This window comes from Poeciliopsis prolifica, unplaced genomic scaffold, assembly GCF_027474105.1.
Source record: "Poeciliopsis prolifica strain line A6 unplaced genomic scaffold, Auburn_PproV2 SCAFFOLD063, whole genome shotgun sequence".
NCBI lineage: Eukaryota > Metazoa > Chordata > Actinopteri > Cyprinodontiformes > Poeciliidae > Poeciliopsis > Poeciliopsis prolifica.
The window spans coordinates 1011018-1024779 of NW_026562438.1; the positions used below are offsets into that span (position 1 = coordinate 1011018).

Below are 13762 nucleotides of genomic sequence, written 5' to 3' on the forward strand. Positions count from 1 at the left end.
CTGAAACATAATAAATCCTTCATCTTTTCCAGATAAAAGATGGCGCAGCAGCAGGAAGTCCAGCAGGATTTCGGTAAGTGATCAAAATGAACATCATAAAGAAACAAACTGACCAATCACAGCCTCTGTGGCTGTCATGTGATGAACCACAGTCTCAGTGTGTATGTATTGTGTTCATGCTTCCTGTTCAGTGACGCTCTAACAGAAACATTGTGAGTTTTCTGTGAAACCTGAAGGTAAAAACTGAACTCAGAACTAAAATGAACCGATGTGAAGAACAGGCCAGCAGCTCTGATGCTTCAGCAATATTTACTCTATCCACTAATTAATTTATCCAGTGTTCACATAATTTATTATTGATTTATTATCTCAGATGGAAGACTGAGATAATACATTATCAGTCTTAAAGAAGGAGCCATGCGCTAACTGTACCAGTGCAACTGCAGTCAAGCTGCCCTTTGTGAATGCACCTTAATGGACAGAAATCATCTCCATTTTGTATATGTACAACTTACATAATATATATATTATACATATAATATCCACTTTCCCCACTAAAAGACTCTCTGACACGGCGTCTGTCTTTAAATCCCGGCTGAACGCTCTGCTGTTCAAACAGACATTTGCACAAACAAGGACATTGTCATGGTTATTGCTTCATGTGGTGGCAGAGTTCTGAGTATTTATATAATATATTTATGGGTGGCGACAGGGCAGCCCAACAGCTGAACTCTATAAATTGGGATGTATAAAGGAAAGGTGCGGCTACATGCATGTGCATAGCTTTATCAGTCAATATTTTCATTATAATATTCAATAATAATAGTGCAGCTTTATATTTAGAAGGTGTTTCTTTTATTGTTCTTCCTGCAGTCAGGAAACAAAGTGATGAACCAGAAGCTTCATTTGTTCTCATGTAGACAGAATCAGTGGTCGTCACTCTGATATGAGGCAGAAACACAACAGCAGGTTCAGACCTGAGGATCTGATCAACACACTGAGGGGAATCTCTGGATGGAGCAGCATGAATAGTTGATCTTCATCATGTTTTTTTCTAATTTCTGCCTGCAGAGGAAAACCTTTTCAAAGTTCGCAGTGAGTTTGTGAAGAGAGTTTCTGAGGAAATCCTGATTCAGCTCCTCGATGACCTGGAAACAGACGGTGTCTTTAATCTTTCGGAAAGACGGGCAATACTTGAAGGGAACCAAATAACAGCAAACAAGGCCCGGGAGACCATTGACGCTGTGAGGATGAAAGGACAGAGAGCCAGTGAAATAATGATCCAGCATCTTCACAAGATAGATCCTACCCTGTCCAAGAAGCTGGGGGTTTCCCCTGCTAAAGGTGAACAAACACTTCATTAAAGCTACTTTTGTAGCTCAACCGCTACTGTCTTTGCTTCAAATCTGAGCCTCTCTGTTTACTTCACACAGGTAAACTTAACAAATTCACAGCCTCAGAATAAACCACTTCATGCTCATGGAACATTTCCTGTTCAGATCCCATCTTCAAAAACTGGTCTCTGATGTTTGGTGGCACCTTGTGGCGTTTAGCATGTTTAGCATTGTTCCTCAGAGCAGTGGAACATGCATCTGTATATCAGGACTGATACACAGTGAGAGACATTATCACGTCGTACCACTGAATATGAATACAGCAGCAAATACACAAGAAAATAATAAAAATTATTATTTTCTTGATTAAAAATGAACAAATTAACCAGAATTTTTTCTCTGATGTTGAGCAACGTCCAGTCACTTTCTACCTGAACCTTGACATGATGAGACAACATGAGTCTGAGTCACCATGATGACAGACCAGAACAATGTGACCTGGACTCAGTTGGAAATCTGAACGTTCATTGAAGTGAGGTGGTCCACAGAAACTCTTCTCTGTGATCATTTCAATGACATCAAAGTGACACAAAGGCTCTGTGTATTCAACTACCCCGGCATGGTGATATGCTGAAATGTCCCCAAACAGAGCACCAATCAGTCCGTTCAAAAGTCTCACATTTTCTCCTCCTCACAGACTGAAGTTGGATTAGAGCATTTATTTTTATGAATTTATTGATTTTACTTATTCATGAAAGTTTTTATGCAAATCAAAAATAATTGAATTCTCTATATTTAGCTGAATTGTGTCTTTTTTTCAGATTTTTATTTTCAGTGTCAACAGCAGCTTAAAAAGTTTGTGAAAGGACTTTCCAAAGTCTTTGTGAAGGCATCGCTGAACATGGAAATGAAACCCTACTGAACCAGATCTACACAGAGCTCCACATCACAAAGGGGTTAACTACAGGGGTCAATGATGAACATGAGTTCAGACAGATTGAAACAGCATGCAGGAAACAAGAAACAGTCAGACGAGAAGACATCTTTAAAGTCCCACCTGGAAGTGATCAACCAATCAGGACAGTGACCATGGGCGTGGCTGGCATTGGGAAAACACTGTTAACACAGAAGTTCACTCTGGACTGGGCTGAAGGCAAAACCAACCAGAACATTGATTTCATATTTCCATTCACCTTCAGAGCTGAATAACTAGAAAGAAGAAAAGTTCAGCTTGGTGGAACTGATTCATTACCACTTTGAAGATATTAGAGATGCAGGAATCCGCAGCTTTAAAAAGGTCCAGGTTCTGTTCATCTTTGATGGTCTGGATGAGAGCCGACTTCCACTGGACTTCAACAACACAATAATATTAACTGACCCTGAAAAGTCAGCCTCTCTGGATGTTCTGCTGACAAACCTCATCAGGGGGAATCTGCTTCCCTCTGCTCTCCTCTGGATAACCACACGACCTGCAGCAGCCAATCAGATCCCTCCTCAGTGTGTTGGCATGGTGACAGAGGTCAGAAGGTTCACTGACCCCCAGAAGGAGGAATACTTCAGGAAGAGATTCAGAGATGATGAAGAAAGGCCAGCAGGATCATCTCCCACATCCAGAAATCCAAAAGTCTCCACATCATGTGTCACATCCCCGTCTTCTGCTGGATCACTGCTAAAGTTCTGGAGGATGTGATGAAGACCAGAGAGAGAGAGAAACTACCCAAGACTCTGACTGAGATGTACATAAAGTTCCTGCTGGTTCAACTCAAAATCAAGGAGGAAAAGTAATGGGAAAAAAGAGCAAATCTATCTGGAGTCCAGAGAACAGGAAGCTGATTGAGTCTCTAGGAAAACTGGCTTTTGATCAGCTGCTGAAGGGAAACCTGATCTTCTATGACAAAGACCTCAAACGGTGCGGCATCAAGATCAAGGATGCTTCGCTGTTCTCAGGAGTTTTCACTGAGATGTTTAGAAAGGAGAGAGGAGTGCGCAACAAATCCGTCTACTCCTTTGTTCATCTGAGCATCCAGGAGTTTCTGGCTGCAGTCTACATGCTCCACTGCTTCACCACATGGAGGAAAACAAAAGTCATCAAGATGTTCCTGGAAAATATTACTTTTCATTTTCTTTGGATGAGTTTATGAAGAAAGCCATGGAGAATCCCTCAGCAGTGAACGGCCACCTGGACCTGTTTGTCCGCTTCCTTCATGGTCTCACTGTGGAGTCCAACCAGAGTACCTTAGGAGGCCTGCTGGGTCAGAGAAACCAGACCAGAAACCATCCAGAGAATCATCACCAACCTGAAGGAGATGAACTCTGATAGAATCTCTCCTGCCAGAAGCATCAACATCTTTCTACTGTCTGGTGGAGATGAACGACGTCTCATTTTATCAGGAGATCCAACGGCTGCTGGATTCAGGGAAGGAGCTCTCAGAGTCTGACTGTTCAGCTCTGGCCTTCATGCTGCAGATGTCAGAGGTTCTGGATGAGTTGGACCTGGAGAAGTACAACACATCAGAATCAGGACGACTGAGACTGGTTCCAGCTGTGAGGAACTGCAGAAAGGCTCGGTGAGTCCAGATGTTTTCATTGTGTGATGCTGATTCAGCTCTATTGTCCTCCTGTTTCTTCTTCTGTCTTCAAGTTGATTCTGGATGGTTTTGGCCTTTAACTACATCTGCAGCCTTTGTTGAAGCTGCAGCTGTCCTCCAGGAAGACCTGCAGAGACATGAGCTTCAACTCTGGAGACATCCAGCCTCTTCTAGTGACTGGAGAACTTTCACTGCTTCGCCATGAAATGCTGCTGGACCCAAACGCTCCGTCTCCTCCAGGGGTTTTGCTCTTCAGCTCTTTAGGAGTTTAGCAACAATTTCTCCTGACATCCAAACCTTTGTTCCTCTGAGACAATGGACAGACCACTGCAGAGACATGTGTCCCTCTTCCAACCAGTTTGTCCCAGTTCCTCTCAGATCGACAGTCTGAGAGGACGGTTCTGACCCGAAGGAGCAGCAGGACCGGTTCTGCTGCTGCTCTGCAGGACGACCAGAACAACGTGAAGCTTTTAGCTGCAGCAGGTTGACGACTGTCCACTTTCTACTTTGTTAAAGCATCAAATCCAGCAGATGAACGGAGACAGAACTGGAGCATCATGTGTTTGTTCTGCTCCCAGTTTCCTCTGTGGCAGCATTTAATAACCTGCTGCTGGGAAACATGTTTCTATACAATATATTACTATTATTCATGATGATGCAGCAGATATTGGCTCAACAAACCCAGAGATGCCAGAGGTCCACAGCAGCTGGACTTCCTGTTCTGCTCACTTCATTTATAACTCACTTCCTGCTTGATCTAAACGGTCTAGTCCAAGTCAGAGCTGTGAGCAGTTCCTCTTCCTCTCCATCATCTCCAGTCGTTTCCTTCATTCAGCTCAGTCAGCCTCTTCATCAGCTGCTGCAGAGAAACTGAACTTTCCTTCACTGATGATAGAAGATCTTCAACATCTGACTGCAGCTGAAGGTCTGAGGACATGAAGCCTGGACCAGACCAGAACCTGGACCAGAACCAGACCAGAACCTGGACCAGAACCAGACCTGGACCAGAACCAGAACCTGGACCAGAACCTGAACCTGGACCAGAACCAGAACCTGGACCAGAACCAGAACCTGGACCAGAACCAGAACCAGAACCTGGACCAGAACCAGAACCTGGACCAGAACCAGAACCTGGACCAGAACCAGAACCAGAACTTGGACCAGAACCTGAACCTGGACCAGAACCAGAACCAGAACCAGAACCTGGACCAGAACCAGAACCTGGACCAGAACCAGAACCTGGACCAGAACCAGAACTTGGACCAGAACCAGAACCAGAACCTGGACCAGAACCAGAACCTGGACCAGAACCAGAACCTGGACCAAACCAGAACCTGGACCAGAACCAGAACCAGAACTTGGACCAGAACCTGAACCTGGACCAGAACCAGAACCAGAACCTGGACCAGAACCAGAACCTGGGCCAGAACCAGAACCTGGACCAGAACCAGAACCAGAACCTGGACCAGAACCAGAACCTGGACCAGAACCAGAACCTGAACCTGGACCAGAACCAGAACCTGGACCAGAACCAGAACCTGGACCAGAACCAGAACCAGAACTTGGACCAGAACCTGAACCTGGACCAGAACCACCAGAACCAGAACCCTGGACCAGAACCAGAACCTGGGCCAGAACCGAACCTGGACCAGAACCAGAACCTGGAGCAGAACCAGAACCAGAACTTGGACCAGAACCTGAACCTGGACCAGAACCAGAACCTGGACCAGAACCAGAACTTGGACCAGAACCAGAACCTGAACCTGGACCAGAACCAGAACCTGGACCAGAACCAGAACCTGGACCAGAACCAGAACCTGAACCTGGACCAGAACCAGAACCAGAACCTGAACCTGGACTTTAACCAGAACCACAACCTGGACCAGAACCAGAACCAGAACCTGGACTTTAACCAGAACCAGAACCAGAACCAGAACCTGAACCAGAACCAGAACCTGGACAACCAGAACCTGGACTCTAACCAGGAACTGCTGCATCGATTCTCTGTGGGGTCAAACTCAGTAGATATTGATCAGATATTGATCAGATGATGATCAGATGATGACATCACTTTTATCATATTTTAGTCTGTTTATGATCCAGATTGATTTCATTAGAACTGAATTTATTTCTTCTCTAATCACAGACTTGGTGGCTGTTGGATCCAAAAGGCTGAATGTGAAGTTTTGGCCTCGGCTCTGAAGTCCAACCCAGATCTGACTGAACTGGAAATAAATCTGATCTACATAGATGAAAGCTGGAGAATCTGATATGAATCATGGTTGAGATCCTGGAGAATTCAGTCAGTAAAGTGAAGAATCTGAGGTTTGTTTTCTCTATTTATCTAATTAATAATTCTATTCTAATATTTGTTTTAAACAGAAAATATATTGGAGCCTTTTACCTAATAAAGGAAGTTTTTTGTTGTTTAACTTTGTTTTTCAGTTTTTCTCTTTAAAATGTTTTTGATGAACAAATGAGTAAAATAATTGAAATGCTGTGAATGAATGATGGAGATGTTTCAGTTTGGTAAAGATTCAGATGCTTTTATTTCTGATTCTTTACATCAGAATGAATGTTGATCCTCCAGAGCCACAAACACTGACGAGTTTCAAATCCTCATTATGAACGTCTAAGAAACCACTGATTGTAGAAAAGCAAATCTAGATGCAATGAATGAAAGTGAGGTTTGCAGCAGCAGCAGGTTCCTCAGCTTTGTCCTGAGGCTGTGGTTCTGTTGGGCCGGGTCAGAGAGGAACCGTCTCCTGAGGAAATAATGGCCTCCATTGGCTTTCAGCAGCTTTAATAGGAACCCAAAGGCCATTAATGAATGAGTGGTTCTGATCCAGTTACCAAGTCGGGTCTGATGATCAGGAACCAGCAGAACTAGCCTTCAGTTTGTGTAGGTTATTGTTCCAAGAGCAGCAGCCTGGATGGGCTGAGCTGTTACAGAGACTGAAGGAGAGAATCTGAGCTGTGTTCTCAATCAGCAAACACTGAACAGACATCAGCCCGACCCGACCCGACCCGGCAGTCTGGCTTCAAAGCACGACTGATTGTTTTTGCATTAGCGGGTACCATCCCGCTGCCTGGAACCCCAGGAGCTGCGGGTCCAACCGGCCGGCCAGACCGGGCTGGTTTGGCGTTGGCCGTTGATTGGTGCATTGGTCTTCTGGTTCTGGTTCTGGTTCTGCTGTGCATCCCCAGAACCAGAACCAAGAGAGGAGAAGCAGCTTTCAGCATCTATGCACCAAAACTTTGGAACAAACTTCCAGACAACTGTAAAACAGCAGAAACCCTGACTTCTTTTAAATATCAATTAAAAACGCACCTGTTTAGAACTGTTTTTGTTTTTTTGTAATATGTAACAATGTATTGTTTATTATATGTTGCATGACTTTGTGTTCTTGTGTTTATGATGTAAAGCACTTTGAAATGCCTTGCTGCTGAAATGTGCTATACAAATAAAATTTGATTGATTGATTGATTGGCTGGGGGCGGGCCGAGTCGTTTTCCACATCTGTAGGTTAGATAAACGTCTGTCATTTTAACATGTGGCGTCAAAAAGATTCCGTCATAATTTATTGTTAACCGTAAGTTTTTTTAAATGATAATGACAGAATATTCAATTCATTTTCTTTTGGTTAAAATAATTTTAAACAAGCTGAACGAATGATCCCCATTACGTCACCATATTAAATAGATAAATATGAAAAAAACGTAGACTGACTGGTCCCAGTAACAGTCTGGATATAAATAATTAAATTGAACATTTGCATCTAAATTCTGAGCCATTTTCTGTGGTTTCCTGAATGAATGTCTCCACTTCCTGGTCTGCATCAGTTGTTCTCCTACATTGGGATTACAATCACCTCTTTCGCAAAATATGTTCACAGTAAATGTAAATAACATTTCTCCAATTGAAGAATCCCACAAACCGCAGCGGTAGTCCAGCTCAGAGATCACTCTGCAATGAGGTTTATTTATTTTTTGTTAAATCTTGTGAAGATGTGGAAAATGATTCCCTCAGCTAAGAAGCTGGATGCAGAATGTGGTGGATGGTGTTCCCCACTCTGCACACCGTTGATTGGTGGGCGGGGCAGACGCTGCGGGGTGGGCGTGGCTTCGCTTCGGCTGCCTGAGTGGCCTGTGTGTTGATGGCTCACCTGAGACTCTCAGTACCATTTGTACCATCTGTGGTTGGGATCGCGACTGAGATCGCGGCTGGTGTGCTGCTATACCAGTCTTGCGTTTCTGCTGGAGGTTTTTGCGGTTTCCACCAGGGGCGGATCTAGGCCTGTTTTAGGGCTGCTTTAATATACTTCCGGGTCAGTTCGCTGCATTTCCGCATGTGAGACCGCATTCCTGGTGTAGTCCTGAGAAGTGCTGCTGCCAGTGTTCAGTTGATGACAGAAAGTAAGTTGTTTATTCTGGATTCAGTGTGTTGCATGTGTGTGAACCTCTGCAGGGCCGGGATGTGATGTTTGACTTGAATCTGCTCAGCCTTCGCAGGTTGACCTGAAATCCCGTTATTTGTAACTGCATGTCGGCTGCATCTGTTGTTGCTTTCTGTTGTCTTACTGCGGGATTTTATCTGGCCGCATGATGGCGCCAAAGTGCCTCTTATGTTACGTAGGACTGGTTGAGACTGATGATGTCATCTTTACGTCAGTTGAATTATTTGTGTATTTTGTGGACTTATATAACATATGGATGGTTGAGTTTCCTATTAGATATTTTTGTCTGAGTTTGTATTAGTTGGGCCTCTATTGCTATAATATTTTAGTTTAATATCAATTTGTGTTTTTTGCCGACTGCTGGCAACAATGAGCATCAAGACAAAATAAACCAGCTCACATGTACAGTTTCAGTCTCATGTATCCTGACTGATTCGCCATCTTGTTTGCTGCAAATACCCAAGAACCCAATCTACATGAACAGCTTCTCCTTCACTGAATTCTTTAGACATACAAACGACAGCCACAAAACGGACATTTTATTAAAAACTAAACAAAATCACGTTATTGCCGTCTAACCTTTACTAATAATGAAATCCATGACTTTTCTTGTTTGCTGCTCCATTTGAGAATCATCAAACTGTCTCAAAGCAAACCTTAGTCTAATAAACACTTTATAGTACAAACCACAGGCTGAAAATAGCAATCTAAATTATATTATCTTTCCATGATGACAGCTGAGGCTCCCCTGACCAGGGCCATGTGACCAACAGGACCGTGTCGAACAGAACCGGACCGGCTGTGCTTCTTCTGTGAAGAAGAAACTCTGCAGGCTTATCTTTAAATCACAACACAATTTATTAACATAACAGCTCACATCTTTTATTCTTTATTCAGATTGTGGAGCTGCAGTTTCTCAGAGACCAGCTGGACGTCTCTGTTCTCAGCTCTGAAGTCCAACCCGACCCATCTGACAGAACTGGACCTGAGCGGAACCAACCTGGAAGGTTCTGGACTGAAGGATCTCTGTGGTTTTCTACAGACTGAAGGCTGCAGACTGGAGACATTGAAGTATTTTAATGATATAATTATTGATATTTCTGTGAATAATTCTATATAATTGATCATCAATCAAAGTTCATTTCTTCTGATCTAATCAATATTTTCTGAGTTTGTTCCTGGATCCAGAGTTTAATTTAGTTTCTCTGTGTAACTGAGTTGGACCTGCTGATCTGAGGTCAGAACAGGACAGCATTCAGACCCCAGTGTGTAGAAATCCCCCTCAGGTCAAGCAGGTCAAAGGTCATCCAGTCTAGAAAAGTGAATTCCTGGAATCTGACAGGAACAAATCAATAATCAATGATTGATGCTTCAACACTTTGATCAGAACCTGGAATGATTTTAATGACTGAAATCCTCCAACACATCATGACCCAGTACCAGGTTCTGGTTCTGGTTCTGAAGTCAGCAGGTCTTTATTGGAGCAGCAGCTTGTTGGCATTAATATTTATGAGAATCTTTAACTGGTTCTGTTGGACTGGTTAACCTGCATCCTGTTGGTTCACATCTTTTATTCTTTATTCAGATTGGATCAATGCAGTTTGTCAAAGATCAGCTGTGATTATTTGGTCTCAGCTCTGAAGTCCAACCCGACCCGTCTGACAGAACTGGACCTGAGATGGAACAACCTGAAGGAATCAGATGTTCAGCAGCTGAAGGATCTTGTTGAGACTTTAAAGTAAGTAAATGTTTGCAGTGAGTCCAGCTGCTGTCAGCATATTGAACTAAACCCAGTCAGCATCAAAGCAAAGATCCAGTGTTCCCAGTAAAGCTGCAGCTTCTCAGTGGGAGGAGAATGGTTCAGGCTTCCTGATTGGACACAGCAATCAGCCAATCAGAGGAGCAGCAGCTTGCTGTGTTGTTGCTGTGTCCATGTCTCCAGGACGTCCAGCTGGACTCCAGCGTCCAACATGTCTAGAGACAGTGGTCCTCATTCATCAAACAGCAGCAGATCTGATCTCAGACCTGCTTGTTCTCTCAGTTCAACAGGAAACAACTGATCAGGTTCTGATCAGCTCTGAGATCAGTCTGACTGGAAACCATCGACTGGACGTGCTGCGTCACTGACTGCTGCTGGAGACACTCAGTGATCTGCTCTCCTTCCTTCTTCTCTGTGCAGGAGGAGGACCGTCAGACCTCTGTGAAAAAGAGAACGGTCTCTGAAGCTGCAGGGGTTTCAGTCTGAAGAGATTCTGACCCGGTCCAAAGTGCAGCCAACACTCCGACGAGGATGTGTGGATTCAGTCCGTGTGAACATCGAGTGTTCAGAATTAGAATGCTCTGGCTCGTAAACATACGAGCCAGAACTCATAAATAAAATGTACTAATATTCAAGTTAACAGTCTGCGTTTGAAAAATAGACACAATGTTTTACCGTCTCTAATGCAGCTACAGGTTAGCTTAGCATAAAGATGAGCTAATAACAAAGATCAAGTTCTGGACAAACATATAGAAAAACTGGAGAAAAAGACCTGATGCACAACTACAATGTAATTTTTAAGAGAAACTATAAATGTTGTGACTAAAAATGTTACAAACTTTCATTTTAAACTCCTGACATCAGTTTTGTTTCCCAGTAGAAGAAAACAATTGTTTAAATATCATGTTAATATCTCTAAGGAAAATAAGAACCAAATAGATTTGTAATCCAGTCACACAAAAAAGATTTTAATTTCATAATTATTTATGAAGTTTTCCCCATAATGACTTTCTGCAAAAGAAATTCAAAATAAATATAAATTTCTGTGTTTTGTGACAAAACAACTGCAACGTCACTAATGTTCTAGGAAGATTTTCACAAGTGGATATTACACAAGAAATCTATTCCATCTTTAAGTTTAATATGATAATTTAAATTATGACATTAACAATTTAATCCTAAATTTTATTCACAAATACTGATTTCTAAAAATCACGTGCATTTGAAAGTCAAAATTGAATTTATGGAAATATGGAAAAACAAAACATTGCCATAAATCCTTCTTTTAACTAAAAATGTCACATGCAGCAATGAATTATGGGTAAACCAGTTTACCCAGTTCTAAACTGGATGTCCGACTGATTAATTTACAGAAACATCCAACATTTTATCTGAAAAAAAAAAGATTTTACATAATTTTATATTTTTATAGTCACTATAAATATTAAATATTTCTGTTTTGGTGGTTCAGTTTTTAACTCTATTTCATGTTTTACTTTGAGTTTACATTCAGATCAACAAAGAAATAAACTATATTTTAAACTTTTTACCTTTGGCTGCTTTATTTAATAAAAACAGAAACGTCATGTTCAGCTGATCTGATCGTTTTCAGTTTCTAATTAAGGCAAAAGTTTGTTTTTGCGTTATTCAGATTGAAGATAAATGGCTAATAGCTAATAGCTAACAGAAGCCCGGCTGAGGTCAGTGTGTCGTCATGGCTACGGCGCTTCCAGAATGGGTTGATGTGATTGGCTGAAACAAGGAAGCTATCTTATTGGTTGCTGATCAACCAATCAGATATATATTTATAGAAAAAAAAATTTCTATAAAAAATTATTTTTTTCATAGAAAAAAAACGTCTGGTGAAGACGTCGGCGGGACACGACGGGCGTCTGCTTGGCGCTCGGACCAGGAAGACGTTTCCATGTGCGGCGTTTGGAAGCCGACGACGGAGAGTCATGCAAGAAGAACGAGAATCATCTCATCATATTCACACAGCGTCCTGCCAGAGCCGGCCCCAGGCATGTGCAAGTTCAGCGACTGATTAGCAGTAGAACAATCCAGTGAACCAAATGAAACCTGGACGTGTGGCTCTTACTGATTTGTGGAAAATGAAGAAGAAAAACTCAAAATCCCTCATGTTCGTTTTTCTCGCTCGACGCTACACAGACCCGCTGTCATAGCAACCGACTGTCAACAATGCCAGAAAAGAATCAAACCCAAAAACACTCAAACATTTCCCACACAGAGAACAGACCATTCAGTTCATTCCAGATTTTTAGACTTGATGTTTATGTTGCGATTATTGATCAGTGATTGATCTGATCTACAGCAGTAGCTAAATGTAACAGCGGCGGTAGATTAGCTTAGATTAGCTCATTTAAACACCGACTACCGCGGTGCTGCGGCGGCACAGGGATTAGCCACATAAGGAGGCCTTAGTGCTCGACGCGGCGGTCACAGGTTCAATTCCCGGCCTGGTGACCTTTGCCCCACGTCTTCCCTTTCTCTCATTACCCACTTTACTGTCAATCAATATCAAATAAAAGCCACTAGAGCCAATAAACTTAACTAAAACATCGACTCTGCTGATGCTCTATCACCTTTTTTGTTGTAACTGAACCAAAACAGAATCTGCAGCACATCTGCATGTTGAGGTTGTCAAAGTCAAGCTAGCATAGCTGACCTTGCTCCCTCATCACTTTTTCTTCAGACTTAATACTTTTTCCTGATCTTATGTTGTTGTTACAAGGTTACAAACTACTGCATCCCTTTATGTTACACATCAATATGACAACTAGACAGCTCAAACCAACGGGAATCTCCAAACTGCTAAGTTTATCAGCCGATGTTTCTTTGGAATAGTTAAATTAATATGGCGCTCATAGAACTCAAAATTCCTACGTTTTGGGGGTTTTGAAGTCGACACCATGATAACAGCAGAACGGCAGCAGCTCTGAAAACACATTTCAGTTCAATAATGTCTGGAGGAGATTTGGTTTGTTATTCAATGTTATTTGACTCAAAGGGACTGAATAAGATGCATGCCACACTTTTCAGGTTTTGTCCATGTTCCTCCTGTTTTAAAACATCTCAGATCCTTAAAGCATTAAAACAGAGGATATGTCACTTCAGACCAAACAGAAAAAATGTTTTTACTGAAAAACAAGAACCTTGTCGTCTCATTGTTAAAGGAAGGAAGTTAAAAAGTTCTGATCCAAAGAAACAGAGCTTAAAGTTTTCTGCCTGGTCAGCTGCTGTAAAGCTTTAGTTTTAATTAACTTTGTTTTTATTTCTGGTGAGAAAAAGGAAAAGAAAATGTTGCATGTTGGAGAACTTCTGCTGGTTCTGATTCCTTGTTTTCTAGATTTTCTGGTTGATTCGTTTCTTTTTTCTCTGGTTCTGGATGCTGAGCCGTTATTACTGTTGGAGAAATTGTGATATTATTAATCAATTATTTGTTATTCTCATTTATCTTTGTAATGTATCTTTATTTTATGCTTTCCTTTAAGTTAATCTCATTATAGAATTAAGAATGTTTCTTGTATTGTTGATTTGCTCTGATTCTTTTCTCAGAAGGCCTCACTGACAGAGAGCAGAAACAAAATCTTCCTGCAGGTTTAC

At 42.1% G+C, this 13762-nt stretch overlaps 1 long non-coding RNA gene across 2 annotated transcripts; it reads left to right on the top strand.

Annotated features, from left to right (window-relative positions):
- The first annotated feature begins 6201 nt into the window (after positions 1-6201).
- Positions 6202-11580, top strand: LOC129351033 (uncharacterized). 2 transcript variants are annotated; one of them, XR_008604680.1, is made up of 4 exons: positions 6202-6247; positions 9117-9450; positions 9965-10117; positions 10559-11580. It is a non-coding gene; the product is annotated as an uncharacterized LOC129351033 (long non-coding RNA). The 2 variants fall into 2 exon arrangements; XR_008604681.1 differs by having other exon boundaries at positions 9277-9450; positions 10559-11577.
- Positions 11581-13762: the final 2182 nt, after the last annotated feature.